This window comes from Mytilus galloprovincialis, chromosome 12 (assembly GCF_965363235.1).
Source record: "Mytilus galloprovincialis chromosome 12, xbMytGall1.hap1.1, whole genome shotgun sequence".
Taxonomy (NCBI): domain Eukaryota; kingdom Metazoa; phylum Mollusca; class Bivalvia; order Mytilida; family Mytilidae; genus Mytilus; species Mytilus galloprovincialis.
In genome coordinates, this window is record NC_134849.1 from 11045777 (window position 1) to 11070355 (window position 24579).

Sequence of the window (24579 nt, forward strand, 5' to 3'; positions counted from 1 at the left end):
GTGGTAACTACTTTTAATATTTTAAAACCGCATTTTAACAGTTTTTTCTCTATACTTTATTTGTTGCCCTATTTTTGTGTTAGTGTAGCCAATTATTCCCTATTATTATAACCCCAACCAATCTCTTACGTTAGTATGATAATGCAAATTTCAACAACTTGACTATATACATTCTTATTTACACCTAATCATGCAACATGCTGAATATAAAACAGAAGATGTGGTATGATTGCCAACGAGACAACTCTTCACAAGAGACCAAATGACACAAATATTAACAAATGTTTGGCCTTTGAATATGAGCAAAGTCCATACCTAGACTTTATTATGCTTCGACGTTAGTTATTTATTTGCTCTCATATGTTTATTTCAATGAAAACACAACAAGAATTTCAATTCTAGATTATTTAATAATTGAGAAAGATATCAAGGAACCGTACCCCCTCCAATCAAAACAAAACTTACCAAAAAGAAGTGCTAGTGTGGCTAAAACTTAAAACGAGGGAAATAAAGTCAACAATAACAAAACTGAGTTTGAACCTCCGCGGGGTCACTCCAACGAATTGGAATGTGCTGCTCGGCTTTATAAAAAAAGGACAAAGACTTGTCAGCTCGGAGTTAGAATAATCTGCTGACTATTACATTGCGAACTAGCATGTTCATTTCTGGTCTAGTTCGAAGCATGGTAATAATTAATACCAAATTAACATGTTCTGCTAAATATGGGTGTATTATGAATTTCCAGCTGGACGTTCAACATCCATCCATCAGCATCATCATTGAATGTGATGTTAATTGTATCATGTGTCATATGCACTCACACGTACAATCGGAAGCAGTTGATTAAATTTGAACGAATTAAATGATAGTAATCTGTATTAAAGAAAAGGAATTTATTTTAAGTGAAAATCCATTATCTTATCAAATACCTTAAGAGGCAATGTCAGAGAGCACCAGGCAGGACTGTTCAACTAAAAAAAATTAATTTGGTCAAACTTATATTTTACCCTTTCAGTATAACATACTGACTGGGAATATATAATTTTTTTTTCAATTTTTTGTGAATTTGACATTTTTTTTAATGAAATTCAATATAAGGGCTCAAACCGCTATTTTCCATTGAAATGTATGGGAAAAAGCCAGTTTCTTACTGTTTTCAATTATCCGTCATCGGAGAAAAACAATACTTATGACAAAACTACCTATATGGAAGTCTAGTACTATGTTGGTGTAAAAAATAATGAAAATAAAATTTTTGGTATCTTTTTGATTTTTTTCAAAAAATAAGGTAAAAAAATGCTAAAATAAGGAAAATTGAGAAAATTGAGAAATGCCAGTTTCTAACCGTTTTCAATGATCCATCATTGGAGAAAAACAGCCCTTATGACTAAACTACCTATATGGAAGTTTAGTACTATGTTGGTGTAAAAAATAATGGAAATAAAATTTTTGGTATCTTTTTGATTTTTTTCAAAAAATAAGGTAAAAAAATGCTAAAATATGGAAAATTGAGAAATGCCAGTTTCTAACCGTTTTCAATGATCAATCATTGGAGAAAAACAGCCTTTATGAATTAAATACCTTTATGGAAGTCTTGTACTATGTTGGTGTAAAAAATAATGAGAATAAAGTTTTTGGAATCTTTTTGATTTTTTTCAAGAAATAAGGTAAAAAAATGCTAAAATAGGGAAAATTGAGAAAATTTGAGAAAAGCCGTTTTCTGACCGTTTTCAATTATCCATCACCAGAGGAAAACAACACTTATGAATAAACTACCTATATGCAAGTCTAGTACTATTTTGGTGTGAAAAATGATGAAAATAAAATTTTTGGTATCTTTTTGATTTAAAAAAAAAAGGTAAAAAAATGCTAAAATAATAAATTGAGAAAATTTAAGAAAAGCCAGTTTCTAACTGTTTTCAATTATCCATCACCAGAGGAAAACAACATTTATGACTTACTACTGATATGGAAGTCTAGTACTATGTTGGTTTAAAACAAGAATGTGTCCACAGTACACGGATGCCCCACTCGCACTATCATTTTCTATGTTTAGTGGACCGTGAAATTGGAATTCGGCATTAAAATTATAATGATGTTATCAAAGGAAACATGTACACTAAGTTTCAGGTTGATTTAACTTCTACTTTATCAAAAACTACCTTGACCAAAAACTTTAACCTGGAATTTGCACTATCATTTTCTATGTTCAGTGAACCGTAAAATTGGGGTCAAAACTCTAATTTGGCATTTAAATTAGAAAAAAACATATCATAGGGCACATGTTACTAAGTTTCAAGTTGATTGGACTTCATCTTCATCAAAAACTACCTTGACCAAAAACTTTAACCTGAAGCGGGACAGACGGACGGACGGACAGACGAACGGAGGCACTATCGTAGGTGGGGCATAAAAATAATGAAGGTACAATTTTTGGTATCTTTTTTACTCTTTTTAAAACAATTCAGTAAAAAAATGCAAAAAATAAGGAAAATTGTAATATTGAGAAAATTTTGCTTTGGCAAACAAAAATGGTATTACATGGATTAAGTTGCAAAATACCATACACTTTTGCATCTTTATTGTATTTATTATGTTTTAGTGAGTTTTTGATGAAAAAAAATAAAGAAAAAAAGTTGTAGTCTTGTCGCCACTTTGTTCCTTTGGTTGCCATAGCAAGCATAAAATGTACACTATTCCTTTCCTGTATGCCTTTTTTGTACAAATTTTCACCATGAAAGTACTTAGTTGGAAGATGCAAGAAAATTCTCACTGAATTGGCATCTAGATCATAAGTCAATGCCACAGATACCTATAATACAATTTTTTGCTGACCTTTGACCTCAAAGAAAAAAGATGACTTTTGTTTACAATTTTGTGTCGGGAGCATTATCTGTTTGCCCTTTGACAAAATCGTTTGATATTTGGCACATGTGTGCAGCACCTCAAGACAATCGGTTGTGTTCCGAGGACCATCATCCCCAAATTTATCCAAACCTTCCTTTAGGGGAATTGAGCCTTTTAACAAAATTTCATAGATATCCATTAATTTAAACTAAAGTTATTGTCCAGAAACCAATGTGTCTTCAGACAACAACAATGACGACATCATACCATTATACATTCCCAAAAATTGTTTGCAGTCGAATAATAAATGATTAGATCCTCATTTCTCAATCTTATATATTCTGAACTCCCAACTGGCATGACCATGGATCTTGTCCATTTATATAAAAAAAAAAATTGGGGGGGGGGGGGGATTTCAAATCAAGGACAGACACCACATGAATACATTAGTACATGCGCATATATAATTGATAGTGACAAAATCTATAAATAAGCATTCTCTTTGTTTTTGCAAAATCAAATATGATTATGCAGAGTGGTTTAATTCTTTATTGAAGGCTGTACCTATTACTATAAACTTTTACATTGTATGGTCTCTTAATGGAGAGTTGTCTGATTACAATTATGCAGAGGCGGATTTAGGGGGGGAGCAGGGGGGCTCATATAGGGAATCACTGAAGCTTGACTGGAGCGGCCCCCCTTATGTCAGTCAGTGGGCCCCCTCTTATGAACATTTCCGGATCCGTTACTGTTATACTACATCTTCTGATTTTTATTGTGTTCCATAGCAGTTTCTTCAAAACCTTTGGAAATAGAAGCACCCTTTATCTTCATCACTTGGTTTGTATAAAAGTCAGAATATGACATCAGAGAATTATTCCCATACATCACAATGATTATGGCCTAAAGAGAACTGTGATAGGTACATGTAGCCTTGAAATTGGCAATCATATCAAACCTCCTTTGTTAATAAGACGGATAACTTGGCCTGATTAAATGTGACATATACTTAGCTACAGTGTTAACATAACAATTAGTTTCTTCTGTTTATTAATTCAATCCATAAATTTTGATCAAGATTCAAATGCATGTACTGCACAAAACAAAAAATAGCAAGGGCATACTACATTGATACTTATATTAAAGTTTATTTTTTTTGGTGTACATATTTCTAAATAGCACAAAAATGTTAACACAATTATTTTAAAAAATATAATTTTTGACTTTTCATTTCCTTTTAACAGATCTGTTTTAATATAAATTGATCCCATTTTCTGTTACTCTGTAATAATTTGGAACTTATTTTATCAACACATATATACATCTTTTTAGAAATTCATATAAACCCTTGCATAACATAAATGACATGTATAAATATTTGCCTATATAAACACATGAAACATGATAAATATCTAAATAGTTTCAGAAAAATTTGAAATATTCTTTCAGACACCCAGTAATATTTTAAAAGATAAAGATCCACAAACAACTAAGTTGATATTCTTAAAATTGTCCTCTATCAAAATTGTCATTTTCAACATTGAGGTCTCTCAATTACTAAAGTAACTTCCAAAATATTACCAAAAGTCAAACATATACATAAAAAACTTAATAGGTATTGAAATGTTCTGTTGTATGAGTCTCCCAAACTGGTTACAGTTTCATGTGTGATTTTCTTTTAGCTCAGTCACCTGAAAACAAATAAAGGAAAAGTCAAGCTATACATTTATACATCAGTTTTTTGCTTGAAAATGTTTTAAATTAATTATATTAAATAAGATGAATTTTAATATTATATACATATGTTCAAGTACACATATTTGAAGTTGAGTATAATTTTTTAGAAGATTTCACATTCAGGACTTCAAATACATTTGTAGTGAGAGATTAAAACCCTTCTTGCATATCTGGAAAATACACACTTGGTCTCATTAATTTTTATGTGTGTGTCATCTGTGTTTTAATTTGTTCTTAAATTACACTGGTCATATTAAAGTGTTTAACAATTCATTTGTTATGCATTCTTATTCTGATTTACATTATGTACTGATGTAATGCAGGCCATTCATTAGGAGGCGGTACCCGGTACTTTTACCCTCCTATGCTATTGACAAGTACCGCCTAAATGTAGGAATTTTTATATAAGATATTCATGGAATAAATTGAAAAGTACCACCTAGAAACGTGGAAAGTACCAGTCAACATGAAAGATAATGAAACCCCTGTGTAATGTCTAGTATATTTACAGGATTTAAGATTTCACATACTTTATCTCATATGGTACTTTATCAAAATAAAGATAAACAAGTAAAAAATGTACTTTAAGAGATACTGGTACTCACTTATGAATGTTCATATTAATGCAGTAGGTTAACTTCAACATCAAATTGATCCATTTCTTTAATTATAGGCTCCTCTATATGTAAGTCTGTCATCTGATGTATCTTTTATCTGTTTAAAGAAATAACAGATTATAAGGTGATCAATTATTCTTTGAATTGAATTTGGAAAATTGTATTTAAAATCAAATTAGTTATTTTCTTATCTTAAGAACCAGTGGAAAATATATAATGAGCTGTTAGCATCTTACTACATTAAAACATTCAAAGTTACAAGACTTTTTTGTATGATTAACTCTATTTTTAAATGGACAGGTTAATGTATAAAATGATCTAAATGAACACTTTAAAGCAGAAATGTAAATTGTGATTAACTTATTACTAAACAACTTTACTTGATATATTTGAGTCAAATTAACCTTATATGTTATGGGCTTCAGGATCACACATGTACATGTACAAATGTATCTAAATTCTAATGACAAGATCTCAAAATGTGCTAATTTTAAAATATTTTTTTCAGTTTTGAACTAAATGTTAAAAGTTTGAAATCCTTGCAATTGTATCATGTATATATCATATGTCTAATTTAGTTTCTAAGGACACGAAGGACAATAAACAACAATTTAATGAAACAAAGGTATTGCGGTCCCAAAAGATCCCATCTAAATAGTGGATTAAGAATCTAATTATCTTAAGATTTGATATACAAGTTTTATTTTTATAAATAAATATATATATGTAATCATGATAACCACTTTTCAATATATGTGTGTCTTTCATATGTCATAATATATAGGTACACTGTATATGTAGCAATCAAAATTACAGAAAATTTAAATTTGACGTTCCTGATTTTTAACAAATTAAGCTTACTGTTTACATGTATATCTGACATAAACATACATACATGTATGACTATTCTGATAACTGTAGGATTGTCTTTACTTTTATAAATTGTGACTTGGATGGAGAGTTGTATCATGATCTATCATTGACACTCATACCACATCTTTTTATACATTTATCTATTCTACATGTACATGTACATGCAAATGTATTCAGTTGTTGTCGCTTTTTGCCTACATGTACATTCATTTTGGCACATGAACATACATGTACCTTACTGACATGTACATATTAATGATAAGCATAATAAATAAGGTGACAGACATGTATGGTCTGTTGTGTATATGGAGGATAGTTGTACATGTGATTTTCTCATTGGCAACCATCATGATCATAACCAAATCTTCTTTTTTTTTGTAACTTTTGAGTCTGAAACATGTAGTTTTATTTTTTTTTTTTATTTCAAATTATTATCCTATTCAAATAATGTTTGAACATGATGAATAAAATTGTATAAAATTGCTTTCAGCACAGATCATATATTTGCAGAGAATAATTTCACATTGTAACTAAAAATATGAGGGAAAGGGGGATGTATTAAAATTATTGAACGGGCCACATGATTTATCCGAGAAGTAATTTTAAACTTTCATAATTTAAATTATTACCTGTTCCAACTGGTATAACTGTCGCAAAGAATTCACTATCACTATCATCTGCTTCAAAGTGATCCGCCTTTCCAGTTTTCAAGATGCACAAAATTATGGCATTTAGATCTTTATAGTTTGCTTTTGGTGTCCATGATATACCATGTACTGTTTTAAGGTGGGAGAAAACTGTATAATTTCCAGCTTTTGTTCAGCTGAATCATCAAAAACTACTCACGGATGGCTTTACATTCCTCATATTCCACATTTCCAGCAAATAATACAATAATTTCAGTCTTATAAATAATCCTCATTCCCGTACAGATATTGTAACTGCCTCTGTCTAGAAGTGATCACCCGTACATGTATGCAACAATCTCCTGGTGAGGGAAATAAGTTTCCCAACACCACAAAGTTATGTACTTTTCTTTAATCTTATCAAAATGCTCAATTATATATAAAAATATACAACAGAAGTTCATTTTTCTGTCAAAACATTACCAGCTGGTTACAACCTTTATCGGTTTTTAAATTGAAGAGCATCACTTTTGGTATGTCTAAACACCAAAAAGACAAAAGTAAACTGCTGTTTCCTGACAGTTTACTGCATTAGAACATTTACATATCAACAGATACCAAAGATGTTATTATCATTTCCTGCTGTATTCATGGTCATCTTTTAGAATATATATCAATTGTTATATTGTAGGCTGTTTTTGTTGAGAAATTAATACCCCTATTTCCCTATATAAGCAGTCAAATTTACTGAAAAATCAAATTCATTTTTTTATACATAATAACCCAATATGACTTTTTAAAATGTCATTTCCCAACAAAACAAGGTGGATACATTACAAAAACACATTTATCTCAAAAAGGCTGTTGAACAAAATTTCCAAGTTCTGCCTGGTTTTCTCTGGCATTGCCTCTTAAATGTATTGCTATTGGATTTTGTCTTCTCATACTCTAATTCCACGATAGCTTTTCTGTACGCGGTAGACTTCACCAAGCTATGTTTACTTATCTGGTCAAACGAACAGCGCACGTGCGAAGGAAAGTTTAGGGGTAAACGATAATGTGGAAAAGTGAAGAGAAACAGTGTTAATTCCTTTTGGAAGACAAAATAAAATGCAAAAGCACTTTTAAAACTGTAATTATAACGTATAATTTACATATATAAACACATGGGAAAATCAATACAAATACCAAACATTGATCTGTAGGATCATCTGCTAGCTCACTTTTTTATTCCCCATTTATTGGCATTATGTTTTCTGGTCGTCTGTTCATCCGTCCCTTCGTCATGTGAAAAAAGCATGGACAAGGTAGATTTTAATGAAGTTCAAGTCCAATTAACTTGAAATCAAGTTCACATGTTCCCTATGCTATGATCTTTCTACTGTTAATACCACATGCTCCCTGATTTTATATTGATTGTTTATTGTTTTAACGTTCGGGTAAGTTCCTTTAAAAGTAAACATGAGTTGTAAATATAAATTAGCAGGAAAACGGTTTTTAATCGATGAAATGTTTTTGTTGCAATTGATTCTACCATGAATGTAAATGTGCTAAAAATTATGATAGAAAACTTTTTGAAGATAGCACAATAAAAATATTTTATAACTCAAACTTCTAAGTTTTAAAATGCTGTAATTTCTTAATAATGCTTGAAAATTTATAAAAGTGGTCTTGATGGATAGCTAACAGATTACTCTTTCAAATTAATGCAAAGTTAGTATTATACATCAGTTGTGTGAGCAATTATAATGTTAAATGGGTCTAAAATATTTTTCACCAATTTTCCACTTTCAATTGAAATTAGCTTCTGCATAGGTATTCCTAGATGGTTTATTATATGTTGTTCCTATGGCCATTATCTACAAAAATGTGTCTCAGATTTCAGATAGAAAGTATAGAACACATTTTACACCTAATTGAACATTTTCTACTGTTGTGTGGTTATTATGTTTACACTAATTAGAGATTTAGGAGAGAATGAAATACGATAGCGATAATTTGAGACACCCTTTTGAAGCCTATGACGTGTTGATTAAAGTTTTCTGTATAGGTGAAGAGATGATAGAGCTAAATTCATTTGAGTGAACTGACCGAGATTTAACCATTAATTACATAATAATTGATTACATAATAACTGCATAATAAGAATATTTCATCCATTTCAAAGATTAATCTTTTATCTATCTATATATACCTCTATTACTATCTTATATGCATTCATTAGTTACACCATTTTAAAAGTTAGTGGTTGGAAGTAAAAAAACTCTTTGTATTGTGCTACCTTAAAGAGATATAAATGTTTTAGTCGATTTAAACCGTAACATTATAATTTCTAAAAACTGCAAGTATTATAGTAATTTGATTATTATTTCATTTCAGGTAAAGGTAAGCTGCATAACGACTGAAAGAAAGTGGTTTCAGAAGAAATGATCTTTATATAAATGACATTGTTGTGCAATAAATAAAATAGATAAAACCAATAGATATATATGCATTGCATTTATTTAAAGTGTGCATATTCTTGTGTCCATATCCACAAATATATAACAATATATAACAATTCATATTGGTATGCTTTTCTTCAAACGCTTTCACTTAATGTTTATCAAGGTTTACTGAGTCGCATTATCAATTAATATATTTAGACGATAGAATATACCAAAGGTCAATACAATGATTTTTTTACGGAGACGAAAAATGATATTTTATTAATTATATTATAGACAAACAAAGTTGATAAAATACTAAATCTACAATGCATCTTAGAGATTAACAAACACAAACATTACTTACCTCGAAAAGCAATCTCCTGTATCCCCTGTTTTTGACATCTTTACATGTTATGTTTTGGTTACACACGTTTGTCAATAAATTTAAATTTTATGAGAGTGTCATACAAATTAGAGGTAAAGCTAGCTATATAAAGAGGTATAACCCTCCATTGTCTACATAAGAAATTACCTGTACTAAGTCAGTTAACGTTCATTTGTTTGATCACGGGTGTTATTCGGTTTATCGAGAGAAATAATCGTGAAAGAATATCTAACGGCGGTCAAGTATTGAGAAACGATCGTGAAAGTTCTGGTAACGGATCGTGAAAGACATTTAATCGAGTAGACATATGAAAGGTCAATACATATTCTAATTTAATTAATTACACAGAAAATTTACGACAAAATAAAACTGTCTGTCAAAATGGTTTAACATTATGATCAGTATGTGAGAATATCCAGTTTTAAAAGTACATAGTTATTACAAAAAAACAAACGGCAGATTGCGTCTCGACATTTCAGTGACATAAAAAATGTAAACAAACATTTTTTTTCGCACAAATTCGACTAGAAAAACTACTTTAATACGAATAAGGGCATTTTGTTTAAATTAATCAAATGGTTCTCATAGTTATTTTGTATAAACATAATCTGAACTTGGTAAATAAAGAACTATTTACACAAAAATTGATTTTTCGGATCGTGAAAGATCACGTACCGCATTTTTGAAGATCGTGAAAAGGATCGTGAAAGATCTGATGCTACGAAGACGTTCAAATTATTCTTCAATTATATCATAATTAATATTTGTTATTTATATTGAGAAAAGCTATGTAGGTCAACATCCTCAATAGGTTTAAGCTTTTCAAAGAATTAATATTTTCAGAAAATGTAATGTAAAATAGTTGGATGATTGTAGGATGAAGCTTTTTATTGTAATGTGAAGTACTCACTTATTACGAGTTATAGGATACCCACATTTTGTATATTGGATCCTATAAACTACATGTCCGTCAGACTGGATTAACCTGTTCCCGAATTTGCCTTATTTCATGGATGAAGATTTATTTTTGTGGTCAAGTCCGGTCGATCCGTATCGCGGATTCGTTAAACTTTAATATAACTGTCTATTGTTATGATTGTGAGGTTTACATTTTCGACTTCTGCAAGGTTTCAAATAACATCGAACTCATTATCATGCATCATTCGGCAATGCTCGTTTCATGTTGTCTAGCCCTTTGGGTATATACCTGTATGCTATAGCGCCATGGTATTTCGTGTATGGTGTACATGTCTGTCTACATGTTTCATATATGACCCTGATGACGTTAATTGTATTTGATATATTGAATAATAGCAAGATGTATATGTCTGGCTGTCGGTCAGGGTTCATATACTTTTGACCTTAGGTTTCGAATTAATTTGCCAAGCATAACTTTTGTCAGTTTCTAAGGCACTGTAACGATCGGAACACATTTATTTGGTCTATGGGATATTTGCAGAGATCTGTAAATTATGGTTCATCTGACCTTGCACTCTTTTTATGAACCATTGACAATCATAATTTAAAAAAAAGAAGGTGTTATATGATTGCCAAAGAGAAAACTATCCAAAAAAAAAACCAAAATGACACAGACATTAAAATTTATAAGTCACCGTATAGCCTTCAACAATTAACAAAGCCCATACCGCATAGTCAGCTGTAAAAAGCCCCGATATGACAATGTAAAACAATTCAAGCGAGAAAACTAACGGCCTCATTTGTATAATTTTTTTTTTTAACGAAAACAAATATGTAAAACATAAACAAACGACAACTACTGATTTACAGGCTCCTGACTTTGGACAGACACATTAATAAATAATGTGGCGGGGTTAGACATGTTAGCGGAATCCCAACCCTCACCTTAACCTTAGACAATGGTATAACAGTAAAACATAAGAACAAACTATAAAAATCAATTGAAAAGGCGTCACTCATCAGATGGACAAAATTACATTAAGCGCATTTGACACTTCTAGTAAAACCATTGATATTATAGAAGTTCCAAAAATTAATTATCATAAGCAAAGCAGACGAGACATTACAGCATTTGCGCTCTGGTATTCTATAGTCTGTAGTATATAGTTAAATCAAGCCACATCTGCGTTGTATATACATAACTTAAGAAAGGAAGGTTGCACAAAATGTTGGTTATCGTTCAATCTCAAATTACTAATGAAAGATGCTGTTTTGCTGTAACTTTTTGTTTGATGGATATCATTTTGATTTAAACGTTGCATATCCATATTATTGGCTAAATAGTGTCGGTCTGCCTGAATTGCACTTGACCGATTCTCAAAGTTAAATCTTTCAAACTTATTTAGAGACGTTTTTAGTTGTTGTTTTTTTTAACTTTCGAGGTAAAGTGTTTAATGTTCATCCTTATTAAAATAGTTACAGGCTTCAACCAGTTACAGGTTTATCAAATTGTAAAAGAAATACTGATTTCTGATTACTAGTAATAAGTCTGGTCACGCATTATCTTTCACGATCAAATTAATGCGTTGCCTGAGCTTTCACGATCAAGTTTGATGGATATTCCACAAATTCAAGGTTTGTATATACAAATTAATGCTTTTAAGAGAAGAACATACCTAAATTTTACTGTACTATCAGATACACCAAAGATTAAATTTCAAATATATCCCGATAAACTGAAATATGAGCATTATAGGTACAAAAAGCGTGTTATTTGTAATTAATTTCATAGACACGCATTGCGCCTTTTGTGTTTTTTCAAAAAGTACTTCATATTTTCTTTATCTTCTTTCACAGTTATGTTGAAGAAGTTAAACCATTTTGACAGACATAATTTTTTTCGAATTTGTTCCGCGTTTTGACAATTCAGCGATTTTTTCAAAGATTCTGAACTAGAATGTACATTAAATGTCTTTCACGATCCGTTACCAGAACTTTCACGATCGTCTCTCAATACTTGACCGCCGTTAGATATTCTTTCACGATCATTTCTTTCGATAAACCGAATTACACCCATGTTGATGTGCTTGAGCCTTTGATTTTACCATTTAATAAGGGACTTTCTGATTTGAATTGTCTTTATAGATCAGCTTTTTTGTTATTTGACTTTCTCCTATGCTCCACCATTTGGTTGCTGTTTTGGTGCCTCCTGACACATTCGTCCGTTTTTTTATCTACTATTATTGGAATTCATATACGACATATCGTCATCAACGGAGCAGAATAAATTTAAGATAGAGCTGGCATTAACTCAACAAAACATGCGAAGAGATTAAAAAACAGAAATTAAAATAACACAAACCAGAACAAATAAGAACGGGAATTACAAAAAAAAACACCCAACAAACAAAACACCAAAAAATGAACCAGATGAGAAGGCGCTTCCATTTACATTATTAAAGCTAATTTCAATACCTTAAGTATCACTGACACTTTGTGTCCACACATCACGTAATTAAAATAATATAACATATATACAGATATAGTCAAACATTGATACTACCAAACGATGTATTTCAATTATTAAAAGTAGTACATATCATCATAACAATTGAACAAACTTCGGTCACAGCAAGTACTGTATAGAAGGAAATCAAATAATAAGATAACAGTTTTTATTTCAGTTAGTATAACTGTGGTTAAAGTTTTAAAATTTTCTTATATTATACTAGATTTGTACCAAACTTGGACAGACGTTTGTTTTTCATCAAAAGCTAGTATCTACACTGTAAAAGACATTTTTGTAAAAAAGTATTTCCTGTTTTTACGTATATTACTTATAAATGGACTTTTGTTGTCAGTTTACATTGCATACAGTCTGCAGTTTAAGTTTTTAAAACATTTACTAGATTCATAAATCATCCTGAATTTACCAAATTTAGACAGAAGAGTCTACAATAAAAAAAAATAGTATAAGGAGGAACAGTTTTAATAATTGTTTTCCTCCTTTTTGCTGGGCATGCGAGTTATAGCTAAAGCAGGCGAGATCCTGTGTTCCGTTGAACCCTTACACATTTATATATAAATAAATATACTTATTTCATTATTGTTATATACACTTTTATACTTTTAAGTAAATTTCCCTGACTCTGCATGTGTAAGATCAAAATGATTTAATCAGAGATGAAATGTGTAAATGTCATTACTATGCTAAAAAATATTGAGAATTACTCAATGATAGCCAATATTGAAGCTCACAGGCATATATATCGAGGAAGAAAAAAGACTGTTCAGCACCCGAAGAATCTGTTTTGTACACAGAGTCAGTGTAATAACAACAGACAGAAGACATCATAAAAAATTCAATTTAAAAAAAGGATGCACTTATATGTTAGTTAATAATATCTTTAATCAAAATTTCACTTAAAGAGGGGATAAATAAAATAAATGAGTTAAACATATCCAGTCATAGAAATAACTTTTTGACTTACCGTCATGACCGTCCACTTATAATCGTGAATTAACACTGACCAGGGTCTACTCAAGGTGCTAAAAACGATAGCATTGTCCCATTCAATACAGTATTAAAATATACATAATTACGGATGTTAGTAGTTCCGAACAACCTAAAATACAATGTTTTGTCTTACCGCAGCGACTTATAGCAGGAGTCACCTTCACATACACTCTAATAGAAGACACTTCATCGTTAAATGAATGATTCCTCTCTTAATTGTAGTTTGCTCATGCTACCAATTAGAAAAAAAATATCAACTATGCATTATAAAATCCAATACTAATACTTGATCATGTTGGCTCGGTTGCAGAATTACCTAAGTAGTCGAATATCTGTACCACTGAACTGTTATAACTGAATTTATGAGTTTGAATCCGGTTGAAATCGAGTGCATTTTACCCGATGGTACGATGTGCACGCCAGTTTCCTTGGCCAATGACAATGGACCGCCGCGAAATTGCATAATATTGCTGAAAGCGTCATTAAATTACCATTATTACATCAAACATATTGTAGCAACAAAATAATTCGATATTTTTTTGATTAACATGTTATTGTAGCAAAATGCAAAATCTGCTCGTAACATTGAACACATACTAGTATTTCCTTATGAGAACTAGCTGGAAGAATTTACGCAATTCCGTTCATGTAGGCGGTTTTCCTGGTACAATAGTGACAGACTTTATTTAATATATTTACCCATATCGATAACTTTGAAATGAATTGTGGCTCGTTTCGAAATCTTGACATTTTAACATATGAGGTTAAATACTCGTTGAATGAAGTGAAAATCCCTTCTGTCCTAATTTAGCACAACCCGATAAGCCATTTGTAAATCAGCTTATAGATGTAGAAAATCCGTAGTTTCAAACTATAAGTTCTTTGAACCTTCAGTTCTTAGCAATTATGTCATAACTTCATAATTTTAATACCTTGACTACATAGTCCTTTGCTCTACGAACAGCACAAACGGTTTAGCTCATAAACGTGTGAAGAAATGAACCATGTGAATTTTTAATAACATGTCAGTCACATGACTCTTCGACAAGAAATAATTAGAAATACTATGGAAAAGAAGCAAGTTGCATTTTAAATTGCAAACTGTAAGCAAAAACTGCACTCCAAGGTATCAAATAGTTATTAATAATACAAGAACACTGCGGTAAACAATTATACATTTGTGAAAATAATTATAAACATATTATTAACTCTTTAGCAAATTTTCACTAATACTTTTACTATTGAAATAAAACGTCGATAATGGTTTGAACTACAGTTGTCCATTCGTTTTTTATGTATTTTGTCATTTGATTTTGCCATGTGATAAGAACTTTCCGATTTGAGTTTCCTCTGAGTTCAGTATTTTTGTGATTTTACGTTTAAATGTTTTCACTGATCTGGAACATTACAATCCCAATGAACATAAAAAGGGAGATAACTTATGTGGTTATGTGACGTAAACGGAAGTTATCATACGCATACATCAATGACTGTAATTGTACAAAAAAAATCATGAATTGAACCAAAAGGGCACTAAAAGTCATGCGAAATTATACTGCTTGCACTATCTGATAGTAAGTATTTAATTCTATCCCAATAACGTGTCTTGAAATTTTATTATACTTTCGTCTTTGCAAAGCATTTGATATGTACTTCAGTATGAAAGTTGTTTGACTAAATCGATTAACGTTTATGGAACAATAATTGAGTTGATTTATGGACTGTTTTGGTGAACTCGCAGTAAGGTACGATAATACACAACTCTGTGTTTTAATTTCAATTTTATAAACCTACATTTCATTGTTTATAACAAATGCCGTGCGGATATTCAGCTACAAAAGACCTCATATTACATTAACCTCAATTTGGATCTTTCAAACTAAAATGAAATGAAAGACATTTGTTAAATAGATTTTCAAAGTATTAATGACACACTTGGTTTTACCAGTTACAGGTAGAATGGAGTTAAATATAGTTTTGAACAAAATCAAACAATGGAAATACCTGAACGTACTATATAAAGGATATTTAAATATTTATACACAACCTTGACATGGGACGCTCGTTTTATATTCAGTGTAAATAAACAGATTTTTTTTACATAGGGAATTTTCTATTTCCTCAGTGATTCTAGACAAATACATGTATCTTCAATAGATCATTAGCGGAAATATATTTATTGTTTTTGTTTGATTAATTAAAAGTGATTAGTCGTGGTAAATTGGCTGGCTAATTATAGATCAGTCAAGCTTTTGGTGTTTTTTTTAATTTTAAAACTCATAAATACAGATTTCAGTTATAACTCTTGAAGTGGTTAAATATGTTAATGGCTTTGCTCATTGTTGAAGGCCGAATGGTAACCTATAGTTGTTAATGTTTGTGTTATTTTAGTCTTTTGTGGATAGTTGTCTCATTGGCAATCATACCACATCTTTTTTTTTATATTATGCTATTTGTGTAAATTGAAAATGTAAATAGTTGTGTTTTTGTGTTTTTTCTTAGTAAAAAGACATTTCTAAAACGTGTAAATATTTGTCACATTGTGGTATTGTATTAATTTAATTCAGGGGCGGATTTTTGGAAGAAATTAATCATATACTTTATTAAAAGTAACACCAGATTTCAAACTGAATAATAGAACTTGTACTATTCGAGACTTTCGAGACTTATAAACACTTGAGTTAGCAGGTATTTTTTAACAGTCAATTGACATTGTCATATACAGAACTGTGATCCGCTTCATGATGTCTAATACATGTTTTCTTAAGTGCAGACTTATATGAATTTTGCGATTTTTTTTGTATCAGCTAAGTATTTATTTTGTTCTCTTGATTTCCTATTTAAATTGCTTTCCTATTTTGATCAGGATTAGTTTCAATTTAATCGATTGATGCCTAATGAATATCGGAATACTACTGGAACCTTTTTTTCAAATAATGTCTTCTAAGAACGGATGAAAAAAACTAGCACTTTCAATTCTCCTTAACTTCACGTTTCATTATACAGAGCATAACCTCTCTATAGTTTATTTAGTTTGGCGACTATTTTATAAAACGTTTATCTTATTGAATAAAAGAAACAGTAGTATTGTATGTCTCGTACCTGACTTACATCTTCAAAATGAAAATGATGGTCGGCGACAAGAGAGATGACTTGACTTCAAAACTGTAAATGTACTGCAACATCAACGTATATTCTGCACATATATTTATAAAAAGCCCTAGTTTTTGGTTGGGTTCGTGGTGTTTATTCTTTAGTTTCCTATGTTGTGTCAAGTGTACTATTGTTTGTCTGTATGCCTTTTTTATTCTTAGCCATGGCGTTGTCAGTTTAATTTCGATTTATGAGTTTGACTGTTACTTTGGTATCTTTCGTCCCTTATTTTATCTACGATTTGAAATAACACAAACAAGAGTTTACCTGCTAAAAAGAATGTTGACGTCAAAAATGATACATACAGATTACTTTACAAAATGTTCATTTTATACAAAATAAAATAATTCAGCAAGGGATATGGTTACTCTATTTGTTCATTCTCGACAGGTTAAAATCACAGTTTTGAATCACATACAGTGAAACCAGGTTGAAGACACTACTAACGTGACTTAAGAGAGAGCAAAAATGTAATCTCTTAAGACAGATGGTGTTTTAAACAGGTTCAATCGATATGAAATGCACTACAGAGGGATCTACAATAAGCGACATATTGCGAAACAAATATGTATCGCAAAAACAAAATTAGACCGAAGAAAAAATAATTAAAAACCAATTGTTCAGAGAACATTTGAAGGTCTTTCCACCCAAAACAATGTATTTTAATATGATAGTTGTAAAATTAAGTTTAAAATGTCATTTCAACTGTCAAAGGCTTCCTTTTTGTACGCTGATTCCAAAAATATATGGTTACTATACAATACTTTTTAAATAAGAGAGATCATTTGTTACTTCCGGTTTGAAAAATGCTTCTCCCGATAAAATTTGATAAATTATTTAAAAAATATCAGGTTCTATATAGTTTTATATTAAAAAAAAATAATCAAAATCTAGAACGTCAAATTAAGCTATGACCTTGAGATCAATTTTATCGGGTCATATTCTAATTTTTTAATTTAACTCATTTTCACTTATAGTATAAGATATCAAAAAAATATTTTAATCATTAACCAAGGACCTCAAATCAAAAGACCAGAGGTCTTAAATATATTTGGTTAATGAGTTATATCACCATAATCAAAATTTACTTGTTACTAACAAGGACCTGAAATCAAAAGACTCTGGGTCTCTTTCACTTATGGTTTACAAAAAAGAAATGCATATTACTTATATTAAATCATATAGGGAAATAACTCTCATATGGAGCGTTCAATATGCTTCGGTCAAAATAGGACAAATCATGCAAAGCATATAACAAGCAATTTTATAAAATAAATTTGTCGTACATGTAATCTTTTACGGTTGCGAAGGAGTAGTGAACACAAGGAAAACAGTGTTTGATGAGATACATGTAACTCCTACAAAGAAAAGTATTCGGTTTATAATAATGGTCTTATAACAACACAAGATTTTGCTTGATACAGGTGGTCTCTTAAACAGATTTGACTGTCCAGGAATCGTTTGCATAGTTAAAAGCGGCAAATAGATACATGGAATTAAAGTTGTTCGAAATATACTAAGGATTTTCTTATCCCAGGCCAAGATAACCGTAGCCGAATTTGACACCACCTATTTAGAATTTTGGGTCATCAATGCTCTTCTACTTTGTATTTGATTGGCTTTCTTAACTATTTTATTCTGAGCATCAATGGTGAGTCTTATGTAGACGAAACACACGTATAGTGTATTGAATTATGAGCCTGGTACCTTTGATAACTTTTAACATCTCGAAATGTCCTATTGAAATGTTTATATGTGTAAATATTTGTACTGTAGTCCTGTCATATATTGTTGTCATATTAATTTTTTACTCAAAATTGCCATAACAACGAGAGGTTGGGTTAGCCGCAAAATAAGGTCCAACCCACCATCTTGTACTTAAAATGTCCGGTACCAAGTCAGGAAAATGGCAGTTATTATCTTATCTGTGAGTGTTGCATTGTCGTTTTTTGATGCACTTCAGTGTTTCTGTTGTTTCGTTGTTTTTCTCTAATAGTTGATGTGTTACCTCAGTTTAAGTGTGTAACCCGGATTTGTTATCTCTCAATCCATTTATGACTTTCAAACAGTGGTATTCTACTGTTGCCTTTATTTAGGTATTATAATATATAACCGCATTCTGATGTAAAATATGAACTATCCAGTTCATAACATATCATTATATAATTTTCTTTTGAAGTTGGATGTTTAGATCCCACAGAAAAAAGTAAAGTACTTTATCGATAAGTGATGCGGCAAAATGATTTTTCTTCTAATACTGGTAAATATAGACAATTATGTGATAAGACTTCTCAACAGTTAAACTGTTCAACTTCCTTTCTCTAAATGCATAGTCAAAATATACTGTTAACCAACTTATTTTCGTGAGCGATTTATTTTTCCGACTGTCGCGAGTAGAGAAATAAAGCAACGTAAATCGTCGCAAATAAGTATATCTAATTAATCTATATCATGTAAATAAGATAATCGCGAATTTTTAAAGCAGCGAAATGGAGTAGACTTTGGTTCACGTGAAATAAATTATCCGCTGATTCAGAAATAAGTTGGTTTAGAGTATGTATGTAGCAGGTAACATTTGCCCCTTTACTGGTAATATTCTCACTAGTATACTTTATTAGATATATTGTTTTACAAGTCTGAAATTAGTATTATGTAATAATCATCGTTAGTCAAAATACATGCAACAAGTATAATGAATACATAACATGCATACATCTCAGAAAAGTAGATTTTTTTATATTGAATACCTTTGTTCAAATACATCCGAGTCCGTGTAAGCCAAAATCAGTACCTTAACAGTACAGCCAAAACACAATACCGTTCATTCGTACAGATCTGATCATCTACCATAAACAAACGCAATTTACAAATAGAACATATTTTAACTTTATAAAAACTTTGATCATTAATTTATAATGAACAGTGATCTCCAGTGTCACCAGTTGACCTTTTATTACACTGCGCAAGTGTAAACTAAATGTCCAATTACCAAAACAATCAAAATAACAAGACTTTGAAATAACCTCAGACGAAAAGTCCGAACAGTAAATTACACAAAAGTTGTTGAAACTTATATATTAATAATGTTTCTCTGAATAATTGGCAGCATTTCAAATCATGAAAGACACTCATTTCCTTAATGAGTGTGTATATATGTTGATTTAATTATCCAGTGATATATTCTGACTAAAACACCTGTTAAAGAAGACACATTGAGTACAGACATATAAAAGAGAACAACACTTTGCTTACAATGTAGGATATAAAGGAAATCTTAATATATCATCTCTTTTAGATTATTGTAACGACGAGTGGATTTGACTTAAAATGTCCGGCAAAAGCAGATTGGAGATTGCGAGCAATTGTTTCATGTTATTCAGAGGACAAATATGTATGTTTGTTCAACCTACTAGAAGAAAGATATATGGAAAATTGTTCACATACAGATCAAAGTAGCATAGGTAAAACTAATTTCTATAATTTAAAGTTTCATGATTACGTGATTATGGGTTATTTTTCAAAAAAACATATGATTTATTGTCAATTGTTTGGCAATGAATTAATTATTCAAGAGTAGAATATCATAAAAAATGAGATACCTACACCAATGATACCTTGATTATAAGTGTAAACGACAGACGCCCGTTTCAACAACAAAGTACTATTGAGTGACCCTTGGATCATCAAGAAAAATCAGGTGGAAAAAAATACAAAAATAGAGAGCTGTGTGAATCCACAATTCCAACAGATACAAATTTCATTATTGTGAGATGCGTATAGAATAAATGAGATTCAGCTTTAAATGTTATGTAGTGTCAATGGTTATTATGTTAAAAATAGCCATGATACTTTGACATAATTATTAAACACACACATACATGTAATGTGTTTTCGTCTGGTTTAACATCATACATATTAACGATTGTCAGATAAAAATATAATAATACAGTATAAACTAAGTTAAAACTTTTCATTAAATGTTATAATATATGAAATCGAATCAGGTGATAAAAAGAAACTCCATTGTTCTTTTGATACGTACAAAGAAATTGATTTCACCATGTCATTGACTAAACATGTCTCCTATTCAGATTTCTACAGACAAATATATATGTGGACGCATGCATTAAACTTATTAATTTGAGGTTAAAGTTACAGTGTATTATAAATGTGTCTTACTTTTTAGTAATATATTAGTATGTGCATTAACGCAAATTGGTTGAATTTGTTTTCTAGATAGATATATAAAAACCAATGCTAGAACAAAAATAAAATTCACGATGTTCTAGTTTTCTATAAAAAAAGAGATAAAAGAATCCAAAACATGAGTCGAAAACAAATGAATAACAGCCAAAAGACAAACAACTATATACAATTTATAACATAAAACAAAATCTGAGCAATTTGAACTCCATAAAAAATCTGAAGTCTTCTCATGTTCTTTTGGAGAGCAGGCATCCTGCTCCACATATGGTACTCGGTGTGTAACTCTTGTGATTAGAAACTACATTATGTAGACAACAGCGTTACTACGAATTAACAAACATATTTTAACACATGTAACAGGAATCATCAACTATATATCGAATTTATCATTTATTCAAAGGAAGTAAGCTAGTGTTCCAACCGTTGTTTAATCTAGCAGAATGTAATGCCGGAAAATATCAACCTATAGTGTTCACCACTCATGGAAACAGCGATTGTATATACAGTAAATCAAATTGCAATGACGAGGGACAGGTAGTGTTTAGCAATGATTCCTCTAGCGCCGATACTGCTTGTCGCTGTGACTACGCAAAGGGGTATGCGTTTGTTACAAGACCAAAGAACAGTTGTTTCTGTAAACCATCTGAGGAAGACTGTTCATGTGTTAGAGTTACATGTACAACTCTAACTCGAGGTGAGTATTTTTTTTTAGATATAAGATCGATAAACATTTATCGAAAGAAGACAGCCTATTCCTTATTTTGTTTTCCTTGATACTCCTTATATATAATCAAAGAAAAACAATATCCTAAGTTGATTGCTCATCGTTTTAGGTTCACACTGATTTGTTTTCCCTCAATAGTAAGTAGATGAATAAAGGCAACATTAGTATACAGCTGTTCAATAGTTATATTTCAATTAAGCAAAACAAAATCGAGGTAAACTAAGGCAATAATAGAATACCGCTGTTCAAAAGTCATAAATTGATTGAGATAAAACAAGTCCGGGTTACAAAATAAAACAGAGGGAAACACATCAATTACAAGAGGAAAATAACGAAGCAACAGAAACAATGAAGTGCAACAATAACAAACGACAATGTAACACACACAAAAACGAACTATCATATAACAACTGCCATTTTCCCGAATTGGTACAGTACATTTTAAGAAAAATCTTTGGTTGAACTTTGTTTTGTGGCTAGTGACAATCTAAAACCGAGGAAAACACACCAACTATATGAGGAAAACAATAGAACAACAGAAACGCTAACACAATAGCAAACTGCCATATTCCTGAGTTGGAATGGGGCATTTAAAGACAAACTGGTGCGTGGTTTGAACCTAGCAAAACCACCCGCTCATGTGGTAATGTTAAAATACAAAATGAGAACAATACGTGATGTTTATATTAAATGTATTATAACAGGTACATTTAAAAAAAATAAAACAATTTAGTTCATTTATAGACACGAAGAAGAATATAATGAACACCACATTTGTAATCTGACATCATGAAACACACAGTCAAGCTATTGTTTTATTTATCTATGCAAAATAAACATGTACACATGGCTCATCATTGTTGACTGGTGCCCATGCAAAGTTATATTCTAATCCAAATCCTTGAAGAGTGTCAAAAGTCAAAACAAATAAAATTTGATTATAGTATTGAATTACTGAATACATATGGAACAATTCATATATATTATAAATAAGAATATGTAGTAAGATTCCCAATGAGACAACCACTGTCCACAAGAGACCAAAATGACACAGACATTAACAACTATAGCTCACCGTACGACCTTCAACCATGAGCAAAGCCCATACTGCATAGTGAGCCATTAAAGGGCCCGATATGACAATGTAAAACAATTTATTTATACATTTATTCCGTAGATTATAAATGCATTACTGATGGGGAGATAATAACAAATGCAACTTGCCAGGAAATACTTCCTTCCATGTAAGTTATTAATTTACTCGAAGAGTTGAAAGAAACACCGGATGATCTGTTCAAAACACAGTTTGAATAATCCTTTTTGATTTTGTTCATAACTTAATGTAAAAACATGTATTACATTACCTTGTACATGAAAGGTGTGGTAAATTAAGAACGGCGTTCAATCGTAATTAACAAACTTGGTTGATCATTTGAAATTCAATAATACAGCAGTACACACTCGTTGTGCAACCATTTCATTATAGCACCAAATCAGTTCTTAACGAACGTCAAGAATAGCATCACCATGATTTGGGATATTTCGACGTGGTCAGTTTCAAACTTAAGATCTATTGTGATTGAGTGTATATATCTCCTATTATATGAGAGAAAAGAAGAAAATCGGAGTTAACGAAACTCCAAATAGGAAAAGAAAAATGCGTCAAATGCTGTCATCTCTGGAAATACATTTTTAATTAAATAAACTGCATAATATGTGACGATAAGTAGTATATTCTCAACTGGTACATTTAAAATATCTTAAATGATTAATAAAGTGTGTTACTTGTTAGTGTAGAATAGATGATGGTATTGACGAGGTTTGAACAAAACAAACAGACAAACTAGGCAAATAATTCAAAAATATGGGTAAAGCAGTCAACATTGTGTTATATTATTAATCACTACAAAACAAACCTTATATGTCAACTAAGAAAACAACACGCATAAAGAAAAAGCACGTTAGAAAAAAAAATGTTTTAATTGGAATATCCCTTATTAAAATTAAAAGACAGGATTGAAAAAGAGAGATAACACGAATTATTTTTCTTTTAAAAGAATGAACAAAACGTTTCATGCCTCTTTGATTGAATCAGTACTCACAATATTTCAATCGTTTATGGGTGAATTTAACTTAAGAAAGCAATGAATGGTTGTTGAATATGATGTATAACTGTTAGTGCTTCTTTGTTAAATATGTGTTTGTTTTGATTGTGGTTAGGATACTTGTTGCAATTGTACAACCTGTCATTATGGTATTGTTTATGATATTCTAATATTATTGTCTTTCATTTTTGCTTATGTGCTTTGTCTATATAACTTTTGGTGTTACTTCAATCCATATAGCGTTGCCTTAGCTCTGTTCTTATACATCCCGTTATTGTGCTATTATAAAACATGTTTGTAAGCTTGTCTTTCATTTTTGCTATGCGTTTTGTCTACATGCTTTTTCTTTTTACATATTTGTTTGGTTTTAAATGATTAAGAATATGACACAATGTCAATTGCTGTACCCCTGTTTTTTTTACATTGTTGCGTCATATGTCTG

The 24579-nt window shown here is 30.7% G+C and overlaps 2 long non-coding RNA genes across 2 annotated transcripts; one reads left to right on the forward strand and one right to left on the reverse strand.

Moving 5' to 3' along the window:
- Positions 1-3880: 3880 nt before the first annotated feature.
- Positions 3881-7147, reverse strand: LOC143053987 (uncharacterized). Its single transcript, XR_012971531.1, has 3 exons — positions 6704-7147; positions 5190-5298; positions 3881-4538 (listed from the first exon to the last, which is right to left on the reverse strand). It is a non-coding gene; the product is annotated as an uncharacterized LOC143053987 (long non-coding RNA).
- A 13269-nt stretch (positions 7148-20416) lies between these two features.
- Positions 20417-23276, forward strand: LOC143054527 (uncharacterized). The gene is made up of 3 exons (XR_012971715.1): positions 20417-20563; positions 21709-22002; positions 23210-23276. It is a non-coding gene; the product is annotated as an uncharacterized LOC143054527 (long non-coding RNA).
- The last annotated feature ends 1303 nt before the right edge of the window (positions 23277-24579 follow it).